Below are 8,948 nucleotides of genomic sequence, written 5' to 3'. Positions count from 1 at the left end.
AGTTGAATAGAATCTTCCATATTTCATTTTCTGAGGCTGACTTGGTTTATTATTTGTTTACTTTTCAATTTCTAGTTTAAGAAATTATCCTTCCACATTCTAAATGGAGAATTAGGGGTTTAGATGCCCATACTTTAATTTATTTATTTATTTCCATTTGTTTACCGGGAAAATCTGACTGGGTCATAAATAACATTTTATATATATATATATATATATATATATATATATATATATATATATATATATATATATATATATATATATATATATATATATATATATATATATATATATATATATATATAATATATAATATATAAATTATTTTCAGCTGAAGCCTAGGGAGAAATGCTTCATCAGTCTTACATACATAAAGTGACAGTTGAGTTACATAGACTTGCTTAGAATGCATATAACAAAAACAATACAAGACTATTCATAGGTTCATAGGTAAGTACTAGGCTATCGGTCCAAGGGCCTATGTAAGCCTAGCCAGCAAGGTTCCATAGCTTACGCCACCTAAGAAAGTTATTTTCCTCTGCCACTGTTTAGCAGAGACACAGAAGTGATCCCAGGGGTGGATTTCCTATTTCCCATCCACTCATCAAGATTTTTCTTGAAGAGTGCTAATGAAGAACTTTGCTTGACATAGATGGGTAGCTTGTTCCAGAGTATAGTAAGTCTCTGGGACAGGAATCTATCCCTCTAGCATGTCCTGTTTATTGTGGTGACAAGGTTTAGGTCCCTAGAGCGTGTAGCTTGGAGGGATTGGGATTTCTTTAGGTGTAGCATGTCTAACAGCTCTGGGTTTGTCATAGCTTTATATGTTAGACAGAGATCACCTCGGAGTAGGCGATATGCAAAGGAGTAAAGCTGGAGTTTTTTGAGGTGGTCAGTGTAGGGCATTTGTTTGAGGCCAGTAATCCTCTTTGTGAGGTACTTCTGTGGACTTTCCAGCTGCTGCAGATGTCTTGTGAGGTACATTCCAAAAGGGGCATTGTACTCTATAATGGGTCTAATGAGTGACGAGTAGAGGGGAACAATGACCTCTTTTTTCCTGGATGAGAACCCTTTTATGATGAGGTGTGCCACATAGAAGGACTTCCTGACTACTGTGGCAATGTGACTATCAAAGGAGAGAGTACTGTCCACCTGGATCCCAAGGTCTCTTATCTCGCATTTGGTGTTAAGTAGATTGCTGCGTATGTGGTAATTCATGGGTACAGAGTTTTTACCAAAGGGGATGACACTGCACTTTTTGGCATTGAGCTTGAGGCCATGGCTCTGACACCAGGCATCTGTCTCAGTGAGGCCCTTCTGTAGGATGCCCACATCATTTGGGGACTTGACTATGGCTCCTAGTTTGCATTTATCTGCGAACTTTGTTAGCCTGTACTTCAGAGAAGTAGATACCAAACAGGAGAGGTCCCAGGACGGAACCCTGTGGTACTCCACTTGTCACTGCTTTGAGGTCAGATTTGGAGTCTGCAACTTTTACAGTGTGGGCTCTGTCAATGAGCCAGTTGGCAACCCATCTTGTGACGTAGGGATTTATACATAGTTTAGTGAGTTTAGCTATAATTCCAGAATGGGGGATGGTGTCGAAAACCTTGGCGAGGTCAAGATAGGCTGTGTGAACCACCTTACCCTCATCCACAGCTTTGGTGACTGCCTCAAAGAAGTCGATCAGGTTCAGGAGGCATGATCTGCCTTTCACAAAACTGGACTGGGTGGGATCCAGAGTTTGGAGGTTACCAATGTCTTTGTTTATGAGTTCCATGATGTTACGTTCCATGGCCTTGCAGACCAGTCTCATCAGCCTAATAGTTCGATAGTTCCCGGGATCAGTGGTGGCTCCCCCTTTGTGGAGTGGGATAACTGTTGCTGTGCACCATTCAGTGGACACAAAGCCTGATGTGAGGCTATTATTGAACATGGTGCTTAAGTGGGGAGCCAGTTCGATCATTCAGCCTGTAATAATCATATTACAACAAAAGAGAGAAACAGAAGGCATAACACTGATTCTGTTACATAAGTAGACAGTTGTATCTATGAAGAAAAATGTGGACCAAACAGGTTGGCAATATCTAACAACTTTTGTTGAATGAAGGGTGGGGGGGTGACAGAATGAAAACCTCAACTGAAAATTAGTAACAGAAGGATAATTAGATGCAAAATAAGTGTTATGCCTATGGAGGGAAGATCCTGGCAGAGGTTTTAGAAAAACTGTGTGTGTGTGTGTGTGTGTGTGTGTGTGTGTGTGTGTGTGTCTGTGTGTCTATGTGTCTGTGTGTGTGTCTGTGTGTGTGTCAGAGAGAGAGAGAGAGAAAGCGAGAGAAGTGTGGGTAGATTTAGACAGGGGATTCTTCCTGTGCATCAGGTGAATAGCTATCACCATGAAAGAAGGAGTTAAGGTGGATAATGACAGAAAGCTTGAAGATGGAAAAGCTTTAACTTGTGTGGTGAGCAAGAACAGGTCCAGCTAAATAGTATGAGTAGCGATAGAAAAGAGACAAAAGAAGGATGAGGGAGACGTAGAATTTAGGTAGGATATTAGAAATGCTACATATAAGTACTGAAAATTTATCATCTATTTTTAGAAGATGGTGTATGAATAGACAGGAGGAAAGAAGTGAGTTACAAGTGAATGCAGTGTGAAATTTACTAAATATCCATATATTGTTTTTCTGTTTACTTCTCAAGATTGGCCTGAAAATGGTCCATGTCAATCAGCACTCCGCACTGGATAAGAATATTACAAAATAAAATAGACAGTGGAAGCAGTAGACAACATCTGTTCAGCATGTCATCATCATATATATTCAGATTTAAGAGTTATCTATAGAATTTCCATTGAACATGCTAAGGTCTTTTGATACACTGGCAGACGGCAACAACATCTTTGTCAGACCAAAATGTTGGACCAAAGTTAGTATAATAATAGAACTAAACAAAACTCCCAAATTACCATTTTCGTCATACCAGAAACTGGACTTATATCACAAAAAAAATTGTGCCATCTGTCCTTTTATGGGTTCTGCTTGGGTTATCTATAAGCTCTTTATGCTAATTATGGCAGTGACAAGAAGATTTATACACAAAAACATTTTAATTCCTAAACTTGAATATGCCCTAAACTTTAACACCTTTGTGCTCTACTTCAAATAATATGCTCCTTTAAACCACCCTTACCAGTATATGTTGGCCCATACTATCTGAGTCCAGAAAGCACTAGTGTCTCACCCTGCAAAAAGGTAATTGGCTTTTTTTAATGACCAAAGTTACTGTTCTTCTAGGACCATGATATTTAAGTGGTTTGTATGTGAATACTGCCTCTCTTTGCCTCCTAAGCTTAACATTAATTCTAACATCTATGCTGTTTGGTCAAAACAGCATATTTTCACATTTAGGAGAAATGTTTTTAGTTTAGCTCTTGATGAATGTTCCTCTCTGTCTCAGAGGTGGGAACTCCTTTCCTTTTAGCACTGAAATACTGCACCATTTGTATTATGTAAATAGGAAGTTAGCAAACATATGACCTTTAGAACTGGACACAAAGAAGTTCAGCGTTAAAGTGTGTAAAACCATCTTTAATTACATATAAAAATAAAAAAAACAGTAAATGCTTTCACAATGAAACGCATTCTTCTTCAGACCAATACATAGATATTTAGTTAATGGCTATTTAAATAATGTATGAAACGTTCAGCCAGTCTCAAGCAACACTGCACCAAAAGGTGCAATTATATATCCAATGGAAGTTCTTAAGTGAACAATATCTCATGTCTCTTTAATTCATGTTGTATATAATACTTAAGATGCAAAGCAAAACTTACATCTTTAAAATATGTCTAAAAAATAAATAATTAATAAATACTTCACAACTTAAAAGAAATAAATAATGCATATTTCAAAGCTAAAAAGTAATAGTAATTGTAAATATTTTATTCATTTATTACAGGCGTCTAGCTTCATTTTGTGTGCCTGCATTCTAATGATCCATTTTGCTTCCACTGTTTCCATGAAATTCCTAATGTCACCCTTACGCTCACTTTCCTGAATTACATCAGCCACCATAAATTTAAAAACATGATCACTATTATATTCCATTGTGTGCTTAGCTAACACATTATTCAGTTTTATGGTTTATGTTGCTTGCTGTCAGGTGTGCAGAGCATTTTATTTGGGTAAAACCGATAAACCTTTAAGAAATCAGATTAAAGAGCACTTATATAACATCAGAATCTGTTCCCCGAATAATGCATTAGCCAAGCACATGATGGGTAATAATAGTGATCATGTTTTTAAATTTATGGTGGTTGATATAATTCAGGAAAGTGATTGTAAGGGTGACATTAGGAATTTCATCGAAACAGTAGAAGCAAAATGGATTATTAGAATGCAGGCACACAAAGGTAAGGGGTTAAATTGCAGGAGACCTCTAAAGCTTTTTTTAAAAGCCAGAGGCCTGTGATGAATAAAATATTTACAATACAATTACTATTATTATTTTTTAGCTTTGAAATATCTGTTATTTATTGATTTACCTTGGTTTGTTCTGACACCTCATCAGCTACTTTATTCACATCAACCCAAAATACCTTCAATACAGTGGAAAAATGGCTCTCCAATCAATATCTAATCCTAAACCCCAACGAAACTAAGCTGCTCCTCTTCTCCCCCACACGCAGGACCCCCCCTGCCATCCTTCAACATAACCGCTAACAGTGGCACTATCATCTCCCCAGGAGCTCAAACTAAACTACTGGGTGTCATAGTTGATAACAATCTGAAGTTTGATGTGCATATCAATCAAACTATCAAAACCATTTATAAAAAACATGGCTCTCTTTACAGAATCAAACCTTTCCTTACCCCACTTGCTAGAACTGCAATTGCCCGTTCCCATCTACTATCAACTGTTCTCTATGCCTTACCTCTATTCTCCAACTTAAACAAAACAGATCTTAATAAACTATCATCCTGCTATAACCACGTTGCCAGATTTGCTACTGGCACAACCTACCGGACACACCACTGTCATAACCTAAATCGCCTAGGATGGCTTGAACTGCCTAGCCTACTGCAGTTCAACCAGCTAATAGTGGCACATAAAGTCCTTTACCAACCAGAAAATACACCTGCACTAAAAAATATTATCAGCCCCTACACCAGCACCCGGCCACTGCGATCATCCACTAGACTCCTAGTTCAAACATACAAATCCAACAACTCAGCTGGGGACTCTCTGTTTGCCAACTCTGTTGGAAAAACATGGAACAGACTCCCAGCTGACTTGACCCTAGAACCCTCACTAACTCGATTCAAAAACAAACTCAAGAAATACTTCAAAACTCATTGGTTATGTCCTTGCAATAACCTCAACTAGTGACCTCTCTATTACTTAGGTGCCTTACCTTCAACCACTTCTAACTTTTTTCTACCACACCATTTCAGGAAGGGTCAATTATATAACTGCGCTCAATGTGTCTTAAACCTGAATGTAATGTTATGCATATATAACTTTGCAAATAATGTTATGTTTTGTAAAGTGTTTTATAATAAGTTAGTACTATATGTGCTAAATACTGGTATTGCTTATGACTGTAATCTGCTTGAAACTAGCATTTACTAAATGTTCAATGTGTATTATTATCTTGGAGCTTTTCTCCCCGGGCCTCCGCTGAAAATGCACATATATCCAGTCGGACTATCCCGGTCAACAAATGTAAAATAAATAAATAAAAATTTAGCTGTGAAGTATTCATTAATTATTTATTTTTAGACATATTTTAAAGACATAAGTTTTACTTTGCATCTTAGGTATTATATATAACATGAATTAAAAGGGAAATGCATATTGTTCACTTAAGAACTACCATTGGATATATAATTGTGCCTTTTGATGCAGTGTTACTTGCGACTGGCTGAACATTTCATGTATTGTTTATATAGCTGTTAACTAAATATCTATGCATTGGTCTGAAGAAGCAATGTGTTTCATTGTGAAAGTGCTTACCATTTTTTATTTTTATATGTAATTAAAGATCTTTATAAACAGTTTAATGCTGGACTTTGTTTAAACTAGTCATACGCTGGAGTGTGCTTTGGTTCTACTCTTTGCCTGCAGTTTTATCATTACATTTTTGGGTGAACCATTTACTTCGGGGGTTGCTGTTCTTGTACTTGGTCTTCCTACTGGTTCAAACATATAACCTTTGCCACCAACTGCAACTGATAGAAGCATTATGGCTGAATGCATTCAACTTTTTTTCTTTCTTCTCTTTTACTCTGTGCATATATCTTGCACTACTCAACATGTGCTTCCTCACACTGTTGTCTCACTTGGTACTCTTATGTATGCTTTTTTTCACATGACTCTCCTTAGCACTTTTTTTACTTGCCTGTCTTCACTACTACTTGAAAGTCTTTAATTGTATTTCATATGTTTTCTGTGTATAACTCCAGTTTGTCTTGTGGTCTTTTAATCTGCTGAGCATACTTCTCAACTTCTTTGCTCAATAATTCTGAACAAATCCAAAATAATGGGGTACAAAGGCACAGAATTAGGGAAAATGTTAAATATTACTGTAATTCACTTTAAAAGTAAACAGGACAGCAAATTTTGTATCCATGTGCATTTTGTGAACAAAAAATATGAAACACTAATGTGTGGCATTACTAACAGAGTATAATCCTCATAATTTTCCACAAAATCAAAAAGTTTAGGGCATATCGAGAAACATATGAGGCAAAATCGGGGACAGTTTTGAGGTATGCTGCTAAGATATAATTTGAAGTGGTTGCACTCCTTATATTTGATTAATACGCATATCTGATGCATATTTTATAGTATGCATTTTCCTTTAGTCTGAGTTATGGCTGAAAAAAATGTCTTTGGACCAGACAACTTACCTGGTTATCAAATATATAACAAAGTTGTTTTTATCCTTAACTCAGAATATGCAAACCAAACATAGTCAGCAATGGTACAGTCATACAAAATAAAACTGAGAGTGAATGAAATATCCCATCTGTTTTAATTTCTCCAAATCTTTTGGGTTTCTAATACTATGATGGGAATGGACCCCATTCCTAATCAAAGTACGATTAAAGTTCATGAAATTAGTATTGTTTCAATCTTTGATGTCAGCCAGAAGTGCTCTTCGCAGCACCTGCAATGTGTCCAGTAATGACTCCTTCTGCAATTCGTATAGAGTTACATGTATTGGTAACAAATCTAAATATGATTGTAGATTATTTTTTATAAGACCCGTTGCTCCTACTACTATTGGGACTGTCTGGGTATCTTTCTTCCACATTGCTCTCATATCTGCCTGCAGATCCTGATATTTTATGACCTCATGTCTCTCTGTATGCAAGACACTGTAGTCACTGGGTGTGGTGATTTGAATAATCAATGCTACTTTTGTCTTCTTTTCATGGACCACTGCATCTGTTGTTCTAGCATCTATCTTTTGAACTGTTGGTAATGGGTGATCCCATGGGATGTAAACTTCATCATTTTCTATGATGCTTTGTGACTCATGTTTCCAGTGTTTTTCAGCTACTTCAATACCATAATGTTCACACAATCCCCAGTGCAACAGTCTTGCCACATTATGCCTTTCAGTATACAGTCCTGCCATTAGTATGTCACAACCAGCAACTAGGTGTGCAACTGTTTCCAATTCGATTTTACAAAACCTACATTTGTCTGTTTCTCCCACATGTTCAATGGACTTTGTAAATCAGTGTGTATGTAGCCCACTATCTTGGGCTGCTAATATTAACCTTTCATCTCTTGGTTTGAATTTGCCTCTCCTTAACCATTCCTACATTCATTCCTGATCAACATGAGGTTCTTCCAGAAGTTTTCTATACTTGCAACTATATTTATGCATTTTCCACATGTCTTGCCTTCTCATCTGGTCCTTCACTTTATATTTTTTTTTTTGTTTTTTGGCACATTCAGTTGCTGCCTGATTTTTATCTACTTCTGGTTTGATTTCCATTCCTGCTTGACGGCGATATGCTTCTGCTAGATTAAGCAGATAAATCATCTTAGATTTATTCTCCTCATGTTTCAAAACTTTCACTACATTTGGCTCTTGTGAGGTCAACAAATATGTGTGGAGTCCCACGATTGCAGATCTATACATGTTATCAATTTCAAGGAGGCCCATCCCTCCTTTGGAATGAGGAATATATAATCTTGGTATGCACTGATTTTTATAAATCATTTGGTGAGCATGAAGCATCCTTCTTTTTTTCCTATCTAATCTAGCCAACATTTTTTGGGAATAGTCAATCACTCCAAAACTGTAAGTTAGGACAGGAAAAGCAAACTAGTTTATAGCTTGGATTTTGTTCCTAGTTGTCAATGCTGTTTTCAGGATTAATTTAAGTCTTCTAAAGTATTTACTAAGTTTTATTCGCATTTGTTCATTTTTTATTGTTGATCCTTCATCAGTTCCCAAATATTTATACACTCCCTCTTGCTCAAGTTCTTTTACATCACATTCCTGTCCCAAATGTCACCACAGCAGAGAATGAGCAAGTGCCACTTGATTAAGAAGGAAATGAGCTTTTATTGATAAAACAAATAAAATACGATGAGCGCTTTCAGCATCAACTGCCTTCTTCAGATCGTGTAATGTAAAGACGAGCAATGGTTTAAATAACATTGATAAACCAGTCATAATGAGGCTTTAGTCACTTCTTTTTTCCTTTGGTTTTTACTTCCAATCACAATGTAGCATCAGTGAACTTATTTGCATGAGCTAAGGAGAACAAGATCTTGTAATTGGTGCTTTGATGTTAGTCAATCATTTGTCTAACTAATGGTATTATATCCAATCAAGATGCTTCTATGTTCTACTAAGGATTCAGAATTAGTGTTCTGTTGACAACCAATCATATACTTTACATTGGTTGTTATTTCC

Source organism: Protopterus annectens, chromosome 8.part1, assembly GCF_019279795.1.
Source record: "Protopterus annectens isolate FY-2018-M chromosome 8.part1, PAN1.0, whole genome shotgun sequence".
In the NCBI taxonomy this organism is placed as follows: domain Eukaryota; kingdom Metazoa; phylum Chordata; order Ceratodontiformes; family Protopteridae; genus Protopterus; species Protopterus annectens.
This window is presented reverse-complemented; position numbering follows the sequence as displayed.